The sequence below is a fragment of the Coffea arabica genome, chromosome 4c (genome assembly GCF_036785885.1).
Source record: "Coffea arabica cultivar ET-39 chromosome 4c, Coffea Arabica ET-39 HiFi, whole genome shotgun sequence".
Classification (NCBI taxonomy): domain Eukaryota; kingdom Viridiplantae; phylum Streptophyta; class Magnoliopsida; order Gentianales; family Rubiaceae; genus Coffea; species Coffea arabica.
The window spans coordinates 44,426,898-44,439,276 of NC_092316.1; positions in this window are offsets into that span (position 1 = coordinate 44,426,898).

Consider the following 12,379-nt stretch of genomic DNA (forward strand, 5'->3'; position numbering starts at 1 on the left):
AACATTCTAGTGCTATGAGACAACATCTCACATGTTGATCAATAGTTTTTGGAAAATGCTAAAAGTGCTTACAGAGAACCCAATGTCATTCATCATAACTAAGACATACTAATGCAATAGCCATTGACACATGAATTCCCACGTTTCGAGTTGAGTGTGCTTGTAAGTAATTCCTTTCCATCAACAAAGTACAAAGATATAAGAATGTAGGAACATCTATATGCAAGTTCTCAAATATTATGTCCCGATGTCTATTTATAAATTCACAGATCTATTGTTGATCGAAGAGTTCACTATCTCTACAAATTTGTCTAGGAATGTACTAGTATTGGTGGTACTGATAAAATGCTAGTAATGAAAGCCAATTCATCAGCATTATCAAGGGATAGGTCCCGCAAATTGATGCCAAACAAATGTGGAGGATTAGCCATTAGTTTCAACTATAACTTCATTTGTATACCGTGTTCAGAGTACTTTTCAAGCCTAATCACATATGCATATCTTACCATTCTATATAAAATATTGAAACATATGATAAATAAATAAAATATACTCCTGCCTGCTATATTAGAATCAATTAAACTTCTACAAATATTGCCGTACAACAATAGGTACACAAGCTCAACACCAATAGAGAAGATATCATGAAATAATCATTCAGCAAATAATTTATTAGTCGTAAAGGAAACTTGTGCCTTCTATACAAATCATTTAAGCAAATAGCATTTTTTGTGAAAAATTTAAACCTTTGTTGTCAAAATGATTATATAATTGAAACCCAATCTAGAACTTGCAGATTTGGTGAAAAGTGAGTTATATAGAATAGATTATTCCAAAAATTTGACTGAATATAAAGTATATTGATGCTATAATCACTTATTCAATTACCTAATATGCTCTCTTGCTTGATTACTACAATGGCGGACTATCCATTGCAAGCACCACGTATATATTCATAAAATTCTTCTTTGGAATCAACCGTAATCTCATATCCATATTTGAAAAGATTTTCTATACTTTCATGCTAGACTTGACCTACTTCAAATTTTGTACTGCAGGAATTCACGTTTTTCTAACATTAAAAGTGTTTTCTCATAAAAGTATTAAAGAAAGCAAAAAGTAAGTTTAAACTATATTTAAATGAAGAAATGCACATATCATTGATTAAATGACTAAAAATGAAAAAAAAAGTTAAGAAAAGAAATAATAACATGAGCTATCAAAAAAGATTATTGACCTATCAAGTGATGCCATAGTAAGTAAAAAAAAAAACTTAGGGTACGTTTGATAAAACTAAAATCTAAAATCTAAAGTTTGAATCCATTAAATTATTAAATTTAAATCTAATACACTTGAGTGTATATCACATTCAGTTATAAGTAACTAACTTATCACTTAATTTTGAAGGCAAGTTTTGTCTAGAAAATTCAGTGCCACTTAATTAATTCAGATACTTTATTTTTAGTTATCAAATACGTCTGAACATATTAAGATCTAAATCCATTAAGTTTAAATGGTAAATTGGATTATCAAACAGGGCCTTAATGTAAAAATGGATTATTATAGTTAATTTAGTTTCGTATTAAAATTATATTAACAAAAAGAAAGAAGAAATAAATATATTGATGAGAACTATAACATTGGTTCAAACCTTCTAAAAATACTTCCTCAAAATAATAAAAAATTTGTTCATTTAGTTCTTAATATTTTTGTATTAATTGTGTATATGGATCACATGTCATTGATTATTTATAGCATTTATCAAGCAAATTAGCGATGGAAGGAAATATAATATATAGTTACTATACTATGAGATTAAACTCTGTTTATTTATAAATCAATGTCAATTAATTGCATCAATGCCACTTGGGCATTTCCTTTCTTTCTTTTTTTAATAAGAATGAATTTTTTCATGTATTGTGATTTTGCATAATTGAAATAGTTAATAGAATTCCTATTGTTAAATTGTTAAAGCCAAAGGAAAGATAGGATGCAAATACAACTAGTACAACTTTTTTATTCAATACTTTGTTTAAAGCAATAAATATTCACACCAATAGAATACAAATTTTAATTTAGAGTTGTAATGGTCACTATGATACTACAAAGAGCTGAGTCTTCATTCAAAATCTTTCGTAAGAAATGAACCACCTTATCATTTGAATCAAAACTATATCCAAAAGTGGTAATAAACATTGACTAGTAATTTTTCACAAGAAATCCTTCACCTTCTTCAATTTGACGTCAACCCCTTCCACTAGTATTAGATTTGAACTCAAAGTTTTTCTCATAAGTTAGATATATTACCATATCCTTATAGTCTTTTGATTTAGCATCATTTCTGTACCCAAAATTGGTATTAGGAATTGATTCAAATTTGATCAAATGATTTGATGACATCATGTGCCAAAGAAGCAATACCAATTGAATTGCAAGTTCTTGACTTCAGCCTCAATAGGAACCTTTCTTTCTTCTATAATGCATGCAAACTGGCTAATTGCGAACAAAAAAAAAAAAAAAGAGGAAACCAAATGCTACTAGGCTACATTTGTTGAACATCAAGCCTAATATATAAAAACATCGATTGGGGAGATATTAATTACAAACTCATAAGTACTGATCTTACAACTAAAATCACTATCACACAAGTATGTTAACAATGTTAGAAGACTGAAATTCATGAGTTGTAAAGGAAAATATAATGAATCATATCTTACTTGTGTGAGAACTCGCAAAATTTACTTATTTAATTTTCTATTTCTAGCTTATTTAATTATTTATTTGGTCATTTACTCTGAATATTATTTTCTAAACTCTTTGGACCTAATTACATGGGTCTATAACTCAATTATATTTTTAAAGTAACTCGTTTCAAAATGTAATTTTTGGAAACTCGTTAAGTGAGAGTAGCGAATGCGCGTTTGGAAGCAATAACCATTTTGAGAATACAATAAGTTTGGAAAATTGGATACTTGTACATTAGCCTTGAAATAGGTATTTTATGTTTAAGTGCTCAAGTGATAGTTAGTTATACTATCGTTATAAGAATTTCTTGGAGATTTCACTTTATCGCGCTTAAATCAGAAGTACGCGTTTTTATGCGCGCAATCAATTAAGGGACTTAAGGCCTTTAGTTTTAGATCATTAGAGTGAATAATAATAGTATGAATACAAGTGCATTAGAGGTTTAGTGCACAATTGAAACAAACCCGAGAGAAAACGGAGGTACGAAACATGCGCATACGCGTACCATTAAGAGTTGACTTTTGTGTAAAATGCCACCAACCACCAAGCTTCTCTAGGAAGCCTCTTTTGATCAGCACCATCTCTCTCCTTTCTCCTTCAAGCTGGCCGAACACACTAAGCAAAGAAGAAGGAACAAAGTTCTTCTGATTTCACCTCCATTCATCCAACCATTTCACCTCAAAATTTGTATATAACTTCCATAATACTAGAAGAACAACTCTAGCCAGGTGAGGAGCATCATTTCCACAGTTTCTTGGAGCTTTTTAGTGGCCAAAATTTCTGGTTTCATCTCAAAAACTAGGAGGTAATCATCTAATCTTCTAGTCTTGATTTTAGTGGATGGATCTTTGATATGAAACTTGTAACTTCATGTGGGTGTTGTTATTTGGATGAAAATTTTGTGTGTGGGCTCTATGAACTCCTACCATGGTTGGATGGACTGATTTGTTATGTTTTGATGAAATTAATGTTGATTTAGTGTTTAAATTAGTGAAAATGAGTGATATTTCGGATAGAAACTCAAAGGGGAGTGAAGGTAGAAATTTTCCATTTCTGCCCCTGTGTTGTCCGTGACCTTTAGAGTGATTTTTCGTGGTTCTAATGACTTCGTTATGATGTGTATATGTTGTGCGGGTTGTGTAGAAAGTTTCATAAAAAATAATGTGATTTAGTTGGCCAAATGATGTATTTTCGGAAACCAGCAAAATCCCGCCATTGCTCTAGCAGTGTTATTGTTTTGGCTATAACTTTTTACTCCGATGTTGAAATCGAGTGTCGTTTGCGGCACTAGAAACTAGACATTCCCAGGTTTTTAATGGTATAAAATTCATGTCCAGACTCCACCTGAGTGAACCATACTACTCATTTGAACATGACTGCCCTATTTCGCTGGTTCACTGGAGTCCACGTCTTGAGCTGCAACTTGATGCTCAAAGATGAACTAGTTGTGGACAGATTTTAAAAACGATTTCTTCTGAGAAATTGTAACCTTATGAATGAAGTTTTCAATGCCACCAACTACGCTCAATTCCAAGTTGAATTGAGTGAGATATGGCCAAATTACAGACCTGGATTTTTGCTTGAAAATCCTCTTTTGGCTAGTTAAATGGCCTAGCTCAATTTGGGACTTGTTGTTTTGGAAACTTTAATGTCCAACATCTACCAAACTTTATATTAGATATTCCTTGGACTTTGTTTCACAAATAAACCAGATTTGGGTTGGTTGCATTGGACACAATATTTAGAAAGGAAAGAAGAGCTAGAAGACAGTTTTGCCTTGGGAAATTTCTTGAAATTTGATGGTTTAGTTAACTACTTTCCCGTGTGAATTTTTAAATGAAATTTGATAGAGAAGTAGTCCTCATATGGAGGTTTAATTTTGAAAAATTTGGTGATATTCTAAGACCATTTTGATATCCAAATGATGTCCCAAAATTACTCTTCGAATCTAGAAAACTTTTCCTTTTCTCTTAGCCGAATGGCCAATCTTGACTTGGGACTTGTTATTTCAAAATTTTTGGTGTTAATCACCTAAGAAAATGTATCTTGAATGTTACTTAGATATTTTCTAGACAAATGAACCATGTTTGAAAATATTTCATTAGCCGAATGATATAGAAAAGGGAAATGGCAGTACAAGGCAGTTTTGCCTTGAAAATTTAGAAACTTTCGTGACTTTGTTAACGGACTTTCCGTACGTATTTTTTCATGAAATTCGACAGAGAAATAACCCTTATATGTTAGTGTAATACTGGCAAATTTGGTGCCATTCCGAGTCTATTACAATGCTTAACCAAAGTCCCAAAGTTTGTGATTTGAACCTAGAAATTGCCTAAAAGTTTCGATTTTCAGCAACTTTGAGCTTCTATATCTTGGTGCTCAAAACTCCGATTCTTGTTATGCTTGTTATGTTTTAAACTTTGTTTACAACTCTAATTGAGTTCCAAATTTCAGATGTTGGTTCACATTGTGTGAATTTTACCGAATTTTCAAACTTTGCCGAAAACCAATCCCCAAACTGTCTCGCAAGCCAAAACAGCAACTTTGAGACAAATTTTGAATACCTTCGGTTTGGAATCATGGAAAAGTATCTTCTACAAACTTTTAGTACTTTGTAAGTAGTTTCCAACGGTACCAAGTTTCCAATTTTGGACTCATAGAGAGTGAGATCTGATTTTTCAAAGTTTGCTTGCCGAATCTGAAATTTTGGAACTTAAAGGAAATTAAGGGTTTCGAACTCTCCATTTTTCTCCGATATTGCTAGACCGTTTTACACTTGATTTCAAATGCGAAAATCAGATTTCTCTTATGTTTTTGAAATTCACTTCCGAGCCTCGATTATAAATAATTAAAACTCAATTTATGAATTTTTGTTAGATTGTACACTAGTACAACCTTCTTTGATAAGTAGGGGTTCTAAGTGATTATGTCTAATAATTGATGGTTATTTGGTCAGGCGCTCAAGGAGACCTTCAAGAGGAACTCGAAGTGGACGCCTAAACACTTGTTTGAGTACTTATTCACTTGTTTTGAATAGGTGAGTGCTTCATATAGGATTACGTAATTTGAATAAGTCTATGACATGCTTATTCTATGATCGTCAAGTGTTAAGTGCTACATATTAAGTATTTACCACACTCATGCATATTTAAGTAGGGTATACTTGAATTACTCGATATGAAATACTTGAAGAGCATGTTTACGTGACTACTTGAATTACTCGACATGAAATACTTGAAGTGCATATACTTCAATTACGCGACATGAAATACTTGAATTGTGTATTTACGTGAAGTGTTTAAATGATTAATTATACTATAACTGCATAAGTCGATTGGAGTGAACCTCCTCGAGTCTTAAGTGGTAAAAGTGAGAAACGGCCAAAGGCGGCCTATTAAAATGACTAATGTCTACCAATTAACCATGATTACTACCGTTAACCGTCAACCGTTAACCGTTTACCGTAATTACTTACCGATTTATTATCTACTTAATTACTTGGTACTTGATTACTTGATTACCGTAAATTACATGTTCACATAAAATTATCAAATATTACTTACGTGTTTATGTGTTAATTGTTGCTAGTAATTGCTCATATGAAATTGTCCACCATTTTAAGGCGAGTGTGTACTTTATTTCACTCGACCTACCAAAAGAATAAATTTTTACCGTTCATCAAGTTATTTGATTACTTGTGCATGTTGTAAATTTTAAGTTGAAATTGGGCCCTACCCTTGGTTACTAACCTACTCGAGTCAGGACTGGGTTCGGTCAGGTAGGTTGGAACACGGGGCCACCGTTTTGATATATTCGAGTATTACCACTGGAGGAATAAAGCGATGGCCAGACAGTACCTTGGGGACCGGAAGTTATAAGGTGTAGTTGACCGAAATAGTTTCAATGGAACACCGTATCCTTCAATGTATGTTTATTTTACATAATGATAACCGTTTCATGCAAATGTGCTATACTTGTGATATGCTCAAATTACTCGTAGAATGATAATTGTCTCATGTTCATATGTCAACGTGCAACCCTAAACCATACATGCGATATGCTCAATTACTTGATTTATTAGAACTGCTAGAGTGTCATGGAACCTCACTGGACTGTGTAACTCATTCCACGATTTTATTTTCCTTAACAGGGTTCGAGACCAAGAGTACTCGTGAATAGTATTAGATTGTTTTCTTTTGAAAATTTTAAGTTGTATTACAGCAGATGGCTGTAGTAAATATTTTTTTGGATTGTATTAAGTTTGAGAGCTGATTAATTGTAAGTGTGAGATATTTTGGATACTTTTATTATGTATTGAAATTATTTGAAGTATTATTGAAGTATTCCGAACTTTTGAATTGTGAATTATAGTGAGTTTTGGCGAGAGTTGGGCAGACGTTTCGCGGATACCCTTTGGTTCGCCTTATGGAGAAGTGGGGGCATCACAGTTGGTATCAGAGTTTAGGATTCAGATCTTTGTAGTGTGTCCTATACTTAAAAGTTTAGGATACCAGACTATAGGATTGGTTTGAAAGTTAAGTAACCGCTTGTATGGATGAAAATCAAAACTGTTTCGTGTGGTTTCTGCGTGGGGTGAGTTTGAACCAAGTGGTGTTATGGTCCTTACTATGTGATTGAGTAAAGACTTAAGTACTCTTTTAGAAATGTAAACTGTGAATCATGAATGTGATATGTTGTAAAACCTTTATCTTGATCATTGGAAGAAATTTGATATGTATGTTGGGTAGAAATCTCGAATGTGGTGATTTACTCTAGGGACTGGCCGGCTCGAGTTGTGAATTACCTTATTTCGGATTCTTGTACTTGAGTACTTGGGAGTTGGGGAAAATGCTAAGGACTTGAAATCTCCATTTATGAGAAATAAGAATGAATCGATATTTCACGTGAATAGTTATAAGAAACCGATAATCGTTTGATTAAGATGGCACAATAATTAAGAGCGAGAGGTGAAGAAGATCCTGGCCTAAAAAAAATCCTTGTATTGGGGTTAAAGTTGAACATGTTAGGGAACGGAAATCATCTAGTTCCAATTAATCTAGTGAGATACTACTTGTGATCTTTCGTAGTGGGACGATAGGAGTAGAACTTAAGAGTTTGTGCCCTGAAAATGAATGTACTTTTGATAATCAATTGTTTACTTTTGTTTATTGACTTTGACTTGGTATGAATTTTACTTGACTAAAACTTGTGTCATGATTTAATGAGTTCTAGTTTGTGTTTACTTGCATAGTGATAATGTTATTTGTGTAAGTGATTTTCTTTTCTTTAAAAGTTGTTACTGGTATATGTGCATAGTTCAATTATAGTTTAGTGTGAGATTTATACATATGCGTATAGATTAGTTGTGAACATGGAAACTAGAGGACAACGAAAGGGACGTCAACCTAGATAACCCTGAAATCAAAGAGTAGATAATGAGTCTAATATTGATCAAAATGTCGAGCCAAGTGCTGGGAGAGGAAATAACCAAATGGGAGTAGTTTTAACTCGCATGACGGATATACTAGAGCTCTTAGTAGCTCAACAAGGTCAAGGGGTTGGACAAGGAAACCAATGTGAAAACCAAGAGATAAGAGAGGATCGAGTTTTGGAACGGTTTCAGAAATTTTTTTCGCCCAAATTTTCTGGAGGGTCTAATCCAGAAGTGGATGAGAATTGGTTAGAGAATATAAGGAATATATTCGATGTCTTGAATTACACAGAGGAAAGACAAGTCACTTTTACTGTATTTCAACTTGAAGGAACGGTCCGAACCTAGTGAAATGTTATAGAAAATAAGTGGAAAATAGATCAAATTCCAAAAATTTGGATAAACTTTGTACGAGAATTTAATGAGAAATTTCTTCCTCCACTTGTTCAAGAGAAGAGAGAAGACGATTTTATAAGGATTCGTCAAGAAACTTTAAATGTGGCTGAGTACGAAACACGCTTCACAAAGTTATCTACATATGCTTCAGAGTTGATGGCTACTGAACGGAAGAGAATAAAACGGTTTATCTAGAGATTAAATTTAGAAATCCAAGATGCCCTTGCCGCAGCACAGATTGAAACATTTAGTGACGCTCTCGAGAAAGCGCAAAGGGTAGAAAGTATAAAATTCCAACTGAGAGCCTTTCAAGCGAAGGAAAGAGATGTATCCGATAATAGATCCAGAGAAATTGGACCACCACCCAAAGTTAGAAAAGGAGATGATGGGATAAGACTATCACTCCCTGTGCCACTCATGATGAAGGAACCAAAAGGAACTATGTCACAAGAAACTCCAGTCGGACAAATACGATCAAAAGAAACCTCACAAGCAAGTCAAGTCACAATGTCTCGTTCGACCTGTGGATATTGTGGAAGGACAAACCATAACAAAGAAAACTGTTGGCTGAAAGGACGGAAATGTATGGGATGTGGGAGTACCAACCATAAAGTTCACGACTGTCCAAGGAGATATCCCCGAGAGACTACCACTCAACAAGGAAATAGAACTAACTCTCGACAAGTCAATGGAAGAGAAAACCGACCAGTGGCATCTGCAAGAACATATGAAATGATCACACAACAAAGTTCAGGGTTATCTGAAATTACGGAAGGTATGAATTTCGAGAACAAAATTCCTTTTAAGGAGGGAAAGTTGTGAGGACTCGCAAAATTTACTTATTTAATTTCCTATTTCTAGTTTATTTAATTATTTACTTGGCCATTTATTCCGAATATTATTTTCTAAGCTCTTTAGACCTAATTACGTGGGTCTATAACTCAATTATATTTTTAAAATGACTCGTTTCAAAATTTAATTTTTGGAAACTTGTTAAGTGAAAATAGCGACTGCGTGTTTGGAAGCAATAACCGTTTTGAGAGTACAATAACTTTGAAAAATTAGAGACTTGTACATTAGCCTTGAAATAGGTATTTTATGTTTAAATGCTCAAGTGATAGTTAGTTATACTATTATTATACGAATTTCTTGGAAATTTCACTTTATCGCGCTTAAATCAGAAGTACGCGTTTTTACGCGCGCGATCAATTAAGGGATTTAAGGCCTTTTTTTTTAGACCATTAAAAGTGAATAATAATAGTATAAATACAAGTGCATTAGAGATTTAGTGCACAATTGAAACAAACCCGAGAGAAAATGGAGGTACGAAACGTGCGCGTACGCGAACCATTAAGAGTTGATTTTTGTGTAAAAGGCCACCAACCACCAAGCTTCTCTAGGAAGCCTCTTTTGATCAGCACCATCTCTCTCCTTTCTCCTTCAAACTGGCCGAACACACTAAGCAAAGAAGAAGGAACAAAGTTCTTCTCATTTCACCTCCATTCATCCAACCATTTCACCTCAAAATTTGTACACAACTTCCATAATACTAGAAGAACAACTCTAGCCAGGTAAGGAGCTTCATTTCCATGGTTTCTTGGAGCTTTTTAGTGGCCAAAATTTCTGGTTTCATCTCAAAAACTAGGAGGCAATTATCTAATCTTCTAGTCTTGGTTTTAGTGGATGGATCTTTGATATGAAGCTTGTAACTTCATCTGGGTGTTGTTATTTGGATGAAAATTTTGTGTGTGGAATCTATGAACTCCCACCGTGGTTGGATGGACTGATTTGTTATGTTTCGATGAAATTAATTTTGGTTTAGTGTTTAAATTAGTGAAAATGATGTCCCAAAATTGCTCTTTGAATCTGAAAAATTTTTCCTTTTCTCTTAGCCAAATGGCCAATCTTGATATGGGACTTGTTATTTCGAAATTCTTGGTGTTAATCACCTAAGAAAATGTATCTTAAATGTTACTTAGACATTGTCTATACAAATGAATCATGTTTGAAAATATGTCATTAGCCGAATGATTTAGAAAAGGCAAATGGTAGCACAAGGCAGCTTTGCCTTGAAAATTTAGAAACTTTCATGACTTTGTTAACTGATTTTTCGTACATATTTTTTCATGAAATTCGACAGAGGAATAACCCTTATATGGTAGTGTAATACTTCCAAATTTGGTGCCATTCCGAGTCCATTTCAATACTTAACCAAAGTCCCAAAATTTGTGATTTGAACCTAGAAATTGCCTAAAAGTTTCGATTTTTCAGCAACTTTGAACTTCTATATATTGGTGCTCAAAACTCCGATTCTTGTTCTGCTTATTATGTTTCAAACTTTGTTTATAACTCTAATTGAGTTCCAAATTTCAAAGGCTGCTCCACATTGTGTGAATTTTGCTGAATTTTCAAACTTTGATGAAAACCAACCCCAAAACTGTCTCGCAAGCCAAAACAGTAAATTTGAGACAAATTTTGAATACCTTCGGTTTGGAATAATGGAAAAGTATCTTCTACAAACTTTTAGTATTTTGTAAGTAGTTCCAACGGTACCAAGTTTCCAATTTTGGACTCATAGAGAGTGAGATCTGATTTTTAAAAATTTGCTTGCCGAATCTGAAATTTTGGAATTTAAAGGAAATTAAGGGTTTCGAACTCTCAATTTTTCTCCGATATTACTGGACCGTTTTACACTTGATTTCAAATGCGAAAATCAGATTTCTCTTATGTTTTTGAAATCCACTTCCGAGCCTCGATTATAAATAATTAAAACTCAATTTATAAATTTTTCTTAGATTGTACACTAGTACAACCTTCTTTGATAAGTAAGGGTTCTAAGTGATTATGTATAATAATTGATGGTTATTTGCTCAGGCGCTCAAGGAGACCTTCAAGAGGAACTCGAAGTGGACGCCTAAACACTTGTTTGAGTACTTATTCACTTGTTTTGAATAGGTGAGTGTTCCATATAGAATTACGTAATTTGAATAAGTCTATGACATGCTTATTCTATGATCGTCAAGTGTTAAGTGCTACATATTAAGTATTTACCACACTCATGCATATTTAAGTAGGGTATACTTGAATTACTCGATATGAAATGCTTGAAGAGCATGTTTACGTGACTACTTGAATTACTCGACATGAAATACTTGAAGTGCATATACTTCAATTACGCGACATGAAATACTTGAATTGTGTATTTACGTGAAGTGTTTAAATGATTAATTATACTATAGCTGCATAAGTCGATTGGAGTTGAATCTCCTCGAGTCTTAAGTGGTAAAAGTGAAAAATGGCCAAAGGCGGCCTATTAAAATGACTAATGTCTACCAATTAACCGTGATTACTACCGTTAACCGTTTACCGTAATTACTTACCGATTTCTTATCTACTTAATTATTTTGTACTTGATTAATTGATTACCGTAAATTACATGTTCACATAAAATTATCAAATATTACTTACGTGTTTATGTGTTAATTGTTGCTAGTAATTGCTCATATGAAATTGTCCACCATTTTAAGGCGAGTTTGTACTTTATTTCACTCGACCTACCAAAAGAATAAATTTTTACCGTTCATCAAGTTATTTGATTACTTGTGCATATTGTAAATTTTAAACTGAAATTGGGCCCTGCCCTTGGTTACTGACCTACTCGAGTCAGGACAGGGTTTGGTCAGGTAGGTTGGAATCTTGGGCCACCGTTTCGGTATACTCGAGTATTACCACCGGAGGAATAAGGCGATGGCCGGACAGTACCGTGGCGACCGGAAGTTATAAGGTGTAGTTAACCGAAATAGTTCC